Source organism: Pleurodeles waltl, chromosome 5 (genome assembly GCF_031143425.1).
Source record: "Pleurodeles waltl isolate 20211129_DDA chromosome 5, aPleWal1.hap1.20221129, whole genome shotgun sequence".
NCBI lineage: Eukaryota > Metazoa > Chordata > Amphibia > Caudata > Salamandridae > Pleurodeles > Pleurodeles waltl.
The window spans coordinates 654,790,800-654,799,117 of record NC_090444.1 but is presented as its reverse complement, the minus strand read 5'-3'; the positions used below and the strand labels follow the sequence as shown (position 1 = coordinate 654,799,117).

General features: G+C 44.6%; 1 protein-coding gene across 2 annotated transcripts in view; it reads left to right on the top strand.

Moving 5' to 3' along the window:
- The first annotated feature begins 1,990 nt into the window (after positions 1 to 1,990).
- Positions 1,991 to 8,318, top strand: part of LOC138295911 (protein unc-93 homolog A-like) — a 304,727-nt gene continuing 298,399 nt past the window's right edge. The window contains exon 1 of one of the 2 annotated variants that reach the window (XM_069234534.1): positions 1,991 to 2,292. The gene's annotated coding sequence lies outside the window, so the exon portion shown is untranslated. The remainder of the gene's footprint in view (positions 2,293 to 8,318) is intronic. The other variant, XM_069234533.1, reaches the window with a different exon arrangement.

Here is an 8,318-nt window from a genome sequence, read left to right as displayed (position 1 = left end):
CCCAGGAACAACCCCCACCCACCCCTACCCACACCAGGAGGTCACGTAAGAATGGGGGACCCATCCAAGGTAAGTCCGGGTGAGTATTTTCTTTTTTTATTGCCCAACACCGCTTCGGCTTCCCTGACTTGGGGTCCCTGCAAGGCGTGCTGGCCCCAATGGCCATGCCCCTGGTCATGGCCATTGGGGTGGCGGACATGGCTCCTGTCTTTACGAAGACAGAAGCCATGTCCATGGGGCTTGTGTGCTAGAAATGGCGCTACACTGCCTAGAGGCAATTGTTTTGCCTCTAAACCATGCAGCGCCATAATTTGGTGCACAAGCCCCAATTCCCCCTATGCCTCCCCTGCCCTGTTAGCGTCCTTTCCAAGGACACTAACAGGGCCTTAGCGCCGGCTAGCGCCATTCCATAAATATGGTGCCCGCCGGCTTCTAGGAATGGCACTAGCCGGTGCTATACTTTTTTATGCAAACCTGCGTTAGCGCAGGTTTGCGCCAAAAAGTATAAATATCGGCCCTGGTTACTGCAAACAATTCCAGTCCCATGGGAGGCCAATATAGAGTCCGACCGTAATTCTGATTTTAGCCAGTAACTGGGGATACCAGCTGACTAGGAGTTACCATCTAAGGCCCATATTTACTAAGAGCTTGTGTTGTTCTTGCATGGCTGTGCGTGGCTTAGTAAATCCAGACTAATGAAAGGCAATGCAAATCACTGCATTCCATTACCCTGCATTGAGAAGGCATTCCATGGTTGGAGCCTGGGCGTTTCAATACATCCACACGTGTTTTTTGACACAATCTCAGATTTACTAAAAACTGTGAACCAGGGGTTGTGTCAAAATGGTACGCCTACCCAAGTGAGGCATGGTACCCCTACCCAATTGAGGCATAAAATAGAGAAATCGCTTTATTTCTCAATGTTAATTCCTCTGTATGCGCGCCACATTCTGCAGCAATCATAGAAAGGGGAAAATGCTTCAAAGGACTGTTTTTGTGCAGAAATGTATTCCTTCCTTCACAAAAATAATCCTACTCGTAACGCATGCACCCTTGCAGCATGACACAAAGGTGCCTGCATTGACGCTAGGCAGCACATAGGCTGCCAGCGCATATAGAGAGCAGATATAGGGCTTGATTACAACTTTGGAGGAGGTGTTAATCCGTCCCAACTGTGACGGATATACCACCAGCCGTATTATGAGTTCCATAGGATATAATGGACTCGTAATACGGCTGGTGGTATATCCGTCACTTTACCGTCACTTTTGGGACGGATTAACACCTCCTCCAAAGTTGTAATCAGGCCCATAATTTCTGATCTCTATCCCTGCCATGCAACCCGGCGCAGCAGAGCAAGCTGTCTTGCTGCAATGCATCTGTGGCTTCTTAGTAAATCTACCCCTATGTCAGCATAACGAATTCTGCAGGATCACCATCCGTCGGGAGTGATATCCCCGAATTTTGACTTCTGAAAGTAGCCAAAATGTCCGGATGGGAATCTGCCACAATGTGAGGAATAAGATGCAGGAACTGGCAGGAAAACACTGATTCCTGCATATGATTGACTTTCCGTATAGGGAAACTCACAATGGACTAGCACAGGAAGACCGCCTGGCAATAACCGCTTGTGGTTGATCTGTATCACTGTATGTTCAGTAGTATCACAACTGTGCACAAACATTGGTATCAGAGTGCTTCGAAGGTTCTGCAAATTATAACATCGACTAACAATGTCACTGCTTTGTATAAGGAAATGGTGCATGGACTGGTTTTCCCATTCCGTGTCTATGTGGAAATGTGTTGATACAGACGACCTGTTAGTAAGGAAGTAAAAGGACTGCAGAAGCTGGTTTGCAATTTTTTCTGGCAAGGACCGAGAAGGGGCGTAGAAGATGCCAGTGGCCGTGGGAGATGTGTGGTATGCGTTGGGGGAGAATTCAAGAAGTTGATTGAGCTGGTGTGAAAGTAAAAAATCCAAAATTCCTTGGCTCGTACACTTCCACGTGTCGAGATTGTTGATACAAGGCGCATATTAACTAACCAGAAGAAATTATCTGCTGGTGGGCAGGGCAAATGACACAGCGATATGTCCATTGAGGCGAAAGCAGGGCTGGGAATCAGCTGAGAGGCTAGTTAAAACCCACAGCGTCCAAGAACACAAGAGATGTTTTGTGACTGCAAGACTGTAACCGAATTGTTTTTTAATTGGAGAGAAAACAGATCACTGAGCAGCAGCAAACATCCAACTTCTTTGTTTTCATGTTATGGAACGCACCCAAAATCAACAAGGTACAGTTGACGTCCGAGCCATATAATTTGTCCTGTTTACACTGCTATGGAAATGCAAGTGCTTTGCGTAATTGGGAGGGAGGAGTGCCACGTATATGTTTTGAAATTCCGAGGAAGGAACACGGTGGCGCAAGGCAAAATGATTGGGCACCCTGCGGAATGGAATGAGGCGCTTGAGTCCCCGATATCGCACAGATATGTTTTGCTTTTGAGCTGAATGGGGTCCCTTGAAGGGTCGGGGCTTTGCCCCCGCCGACACCGTAGGGACTGCAGTATCCTGCGTAAAGTACCTGGGCACGCATTAAATGAATTGTAAACGTGTTCTCTTGGGATGTGGTACAACTCCCAGTCCCGCCTTTGATAGCTCATTTGTAAAATCCACGTGGAAAACAAATAGGGCAGTAACCATGATATATGCTCACACCCCTCTGTAACATCGCTCGTACTACAAGTCTGGCTTTATGCTATATGGAGCACGCGACTCTCCGACTCTCCCCCCGCTGCCTTTGTGACTGATTTTTCCAGAGGAACAAGGAAAGTAACGCTTTTATAGTTTTTGTTACAGTTTTCGATGATTATTATAGTTATAGTTATAGCTGCAGCTAGAGTTATAGGTAGAGTTATTTTAGGACAATAATATCTTGTATTTTGACAGTTTTGTAGCCAGCACATAGATGCACTGAGATGGCGGATACGTTCCACAACCCGGGCTGCGTGTAGCGTGCATCCAAGTGCGCATGTGTGAGTGATTCTTATGTGTGTGTATGCCTGTGCATTACTCTGGGTGTGTTTGTTTTGATTGTTTACATATTTGCTAGTGCCGTTGTGTTTATGTTTATTTTGTGAGTCAGTGTGAGTGTATATGGTTGACTAGACCCCCTTGTGTGAGAGTATGGTTTCGGACACCTCTGCTGATCTCAGGATAACATATGAGCAGCTGCGTGCACATTATTGACAGGAGCAGGGCTGCTAAGGACAAGAGGTCAGAACCGCCTGTCTGGCAGACCACTCCCCACCCCGAGAAGTGAAATATACATTTAAAAAATGCCAAAACCGCTATCTTGATCCAGGCAGTATTTTAACGACATTCATTGCCATCCAGTCAGTTTCTCGGTCAAATATAAATGAGAGATAAGAGGGAGAAGTGTGATTAACAAGTATAACATAAAAGCGCAATTTTAATGCTGTTTTTCCTCACCTACCACTCTAGAACTTTACATTTTTTGTGAAGCTTTAATCACCCTTTCTCTGTTGGCAAGGACATGGCTTAACTATGAAAGAGCAAAGCCTGAAAGCACTTTGGCTCATACTTTCGCCATGTTCTCCACACTTCAGCATAGTAGGAATGAAGTTGTTATTGTTTGTTCCTGTTTTGCGAGAGAATTTAAAATGCTCCCCCAGATGGGAGCAAACACATCATTCCCTGCCTGGGCTGATGGGGGAAGGGAAACTACTGCGTCCCTGGGACAGGCTCTCTGGGACACAGTAAGTGAGCTGGCCCTGGGGGATGGGGACCCCAGTTCTATTAAAGCTTCAGGGGAGGGGGGCGGTCACAGAGACCCCCTCCCCTCCTTTTTAAGTTGCAGCCCTTTTTAGGGTTGAGTGCGCAAGTGCTCTAGTCTGCTGTATTCTCGCTGTGGGCTTTTAACCATACCCACCGCACGCCCATCAGTTTTGTTGGTTCGTGGGCTTGACTTTTAAAAATCGCTTGACTTTATTTGTGAAAGGCATGCATACATCATGCCTTTTCTGGTGTTTAGCCCTTCTCGAGTGCACAGACCAACTACTGAAAATATACAAGGCTCCATGTTTTCCACATGGTTTCTGGACTACTTTTTCTTTTTATTTCCTACACAGCGTGATCTCGCTGCGCATTGGCCGATACGTTTGACTGAGAGCGAACCTCTGTTTCATTTTTTGAGCTCCTTCATGGAGTGGCACTTTAAATTGGCTTGCTTATGCAAAACTGTATTACTTTTCATTTTATGTGGCAGTCAAAGACTGCTTAGGACGTTCCAACGCTAATTGCTCTAAGTCGAGCAAATGCAAGACTCATTGCATTGCAAATGCTTGTTATACATGTTGGCCCTGGGAGATGGGGTTCCCGGGTCCTACCGAGGGTCCAGAAAGGGGGCATTGGCCCCACTTTAAATATGTAGTTACTCAGCTTTCGGGGATGGGGTCCCTGGGGCCTTTCTAGGCTCATTGTGAGGGCAGCTGTGCATATTGCCTCCCTTTTTTTAGGCATTTCATCCATGTGGAATGGGGACCCCCGGGGCCTTATTATGCTCAGGTAGGGGGGCTGTGCACCCCCCTTCCCTTTATCTAAATGGCAAGCAGGAGGATGAGGTCCCCGTAGCCTTACTGGGCTGGAGACGGGGGACCATGTGCCCCTTCCCAAAAAAAACCTGCATCCCAATCTGGGCCCTGGCACCCGGGGGATGGGCTTTAATAAAACAAGCAAGCTTTTTTATAAAAACTTTTCCACAGATTCATGGATCCTCATCAAATTTGTGGCAAAAGTTTAAAAAACTGTTTTTGGTGCCAAGCATGGTCTCTTTGGGACATCAACGCCAGGCCCAGGGGGTCAGAGTACCTCTACCCTGTCACCTATGTTTTTGTTTTTGCATTTTTTTGGACACAGGACTGATTCCTGAGTCTTAAGATGTCTGCCACCACTTCCTGGTTGAGGTGGTGGTAGCCAGTGAGATCTCAGGTCGAGATCTGTTGGCTCTGAGGATCCTCCAGGGCATGATGTATCCATTTTTGTTAAGCTCAATTTCTTCAAAACTGCTGAACAGATTTACACAGAAAACACTTGTTCTGGACAAAGATCTAGATTTCTGCAAAATTTGGTGTAAATCTATTCTGTGATTTGGGCTGTAGTTGTATCTAAAGTTCAAATGGAGTAAAATGTATTGGGAAAACACGTGAGAGAGGAAGAGAACCCATAACAGGTTTCTGTGTAATATGGGCATATATTACCAACTCTAATATTTGCAAACAACGAGACCTAAGGCGCGCAATTTATAAATGTCACCAGAATACACAATAGCAATATAGGACCAGATTAAACCACTCACTCATTATGTATTTTTATATAGTATGTGTTAATAATTGAATGTAGTACTCTTTGTAAATATGTAAAGTGTATAACAGGCATCTGTTTAGTATTCATTGATTTCCTGAAACTGCAGCTATATCTCTCATTTTAACAAGAAACAGATAGGTGATCTTTCTCAACCCAAAATGACAGTCCAACTCACTAATTACAATATACAAAAAAGCATAATTTGCATGTGAAGTAGCCTGGACATATTGTGAGTTGTTTGTTGGTTATTTTTGTTCCCAAGGGAAGGTACTCACTGTGAGACATGTTATAAAAAAAGTAGAGGTTACCAACGTTACATAATAATTTCTGAGAGTTAAACGTGTCACATTGAAATGTCACACATATTCACAATGTCTAGAAACATGTAAATGCCACACATAATCAATATGAAGGAGTTGTCTCTTGCTTGTCGTCATGTGCACCACAGCTCCTCCTTACTGTTAGGCTGCTACTCTGTTCTGCCCATGTCTTTGCAGCAGGAGCAGTCAGCATTGGCTAATCAACTGGAACCATCAGCCAGGAATCAGTCAATGGATGGCACTGGATCTTCCTGTGGCACGGGCAGTCTCCAAATCACTGCTGATCATCTGCGCATCGCACACAGAGGTGGGGCAAAGGAGAATGCCTCATTGCCTGGAACAAGCCAGTGCCCCGCACTAGTGCTATTGTATTGCATTGAAGGCCTTGTTGCTGGACAAGCTGGCATGGGCTAAGACTTGCACGGGCCAACACCACACATGTCTCCAAAGAGAGTTCTGGGAAACCACTTCACAGAACTGGGTCACCCTGCTGCATAGTGCATGGCTGCCCAGTGGCATTTACATGCTGCGGTCTTGGTGGCCCCACCCTGCATGTTTCACTAAGTCCCACAGCATGGATTACAGCAGTCAGTAGACTTTAATCTGCTCTGCGAAGAATGGCCTGCTTCGGGGATTTGCCACCTAGTTGTGACATCTTCTTGGATCTTATTGACTGCTGGTGGTGGGGTACTGAAAAGTGAATGAGGAAAATGTGTGAGAATGGGAGAGAACACATAATATATATCTGTGTAACATGGGTCTATATTGCCATTCCTAATATTTGCAAACCACGAGGCATAAGGCAGAGTAATTTATAAATGTCACCAGAACCCACAGTAGCAATATAGGACCATTTTAAACATCTCACTCATTATGTATTTTTTATATAGACTGATTTATTAATTGATTTTAGTATTCTTTAGAAATATTTAGAGCATATGAGGGACTTCAATTTAGTAATCATTGCTTTCCTGAAACTCTACATATATATATATATATATATATATATATATATATATATATATATATATATATATATATATATATATATATATAATTTTAACTAGAAACTGATTGCTGGTGGTGGGGCACTGGCCCACCTGCCCCCCTTTCAGTGATGGAACTGGAATGGGAAGTCCAAAGAAGTGTGGGATGACTCAACTAGGCACCTTTCAATAGCTACTGTAAACGTGAAAAGCACATTGAAATTCTTGGACGCTGCCTACATAAAGAATAAATCACGGCTTCTCTACTGTTGAAGAGCTATTTTTGGTGTTATTTGTGTCAGTTACTGTGACATTGGTTTTTATTGTGGTGGTGTGGGATTGGTAGTGATTTTAAAGAGGTGACATCAGATCAGTGGTTCTGAAGGTAGTAATGGAGGTGTGATATATGTGATGGTAGCTTTGCTGAAGGTCATATTGGTGGAGGAAATGATGGTGGTGTTTTTTTGTATCAGTGAAGATGTTGATGGTGATGTGGTATTGGTGCTAGTAGTGTAGTATTGATATTGGTTTTAGAATTGCTGGTGTGCTATCGGTGAAGTGTGATACTAGTGGTGTGTTGTATTGGTGGTGTAGGTGTGGTATTTGTGGTGGTATTAGAGGTGTGTGTGATTGTGGTGGAATGGTGTTGGTAGTGGGGTGGTATTAATGGTGAAAGTATTGATGGGATTGGTGGTGGGGTGGTATTGGTGGTGGGGTAGTATTGGTGGTGGTAGTAGTATTGTTGTGGTAGCATTAGTAGCTTTGATGGTGGTGTGGTATTGCTGGTTTACTGATGGCGGTGTTGATATTGATGGTGGATTTGTATAAATCGCTATGTAGTTGGTGGTGGTGTTAATAGGGTGGTGGTATTATAGTATTATAGTATTTATAGTAGTGGTATTGTTTGTGGTGTGTTATTGTTTGTGATATTCGTGGTAGTTTTGGTAGTGGTATTGGCAGTAGTAGTGATAGTGGGATTTTGGGTTAGCATCATTGGTGATAATGTTGGTGGTGCATGATAATGGTAATCTGGTGATTGTGGTGGTGGTATTAGGTGGTGTATGCAAACCTTGTATGAGATTAAAACAAAAACTTGAATATAGCAAAATGTGACATTCAGGGGCATATTTATACTCTGTCTGCGCCGAATGTGCATCAAAAATTTTGACGCACATTCAGCGCAAACCTTGCCCCGTATTTAAACTTTGACGCCTGAGCCCGCGGATGACAAAATTCCGCCATGTGCATCATTTTTTGGATGCGGCAACCGGCCTTGCGTTAATCATAATCAAGGTAGGCGTTTCCCGTCCAAAAAATTACTTAAACGGCCGTGCGTCGTATTTATGCTTTTGGGCAAAAATGACGCACGGCCGGGAGGCAGAGCCGGAAAATGACGCACAGCCCGATTTGCGTCAAAATTTAACACCTGGGTCAGGGCAGGCGTTAAAATGGGGCAAACGCACCTGTATTTAATCAGAACACACAGAAGCAACAGCAGAGCAGCAGAGCAGCAAAAGGGAGACATGGAGGTGCTTCTCATCCAGCGTGCACGCAGACGCAGAGCCCAGCAACAACAACAGCAGTTACCACAACACCAGCAGGGACCCCAAAGGCAGCGCAGAAGGCAGG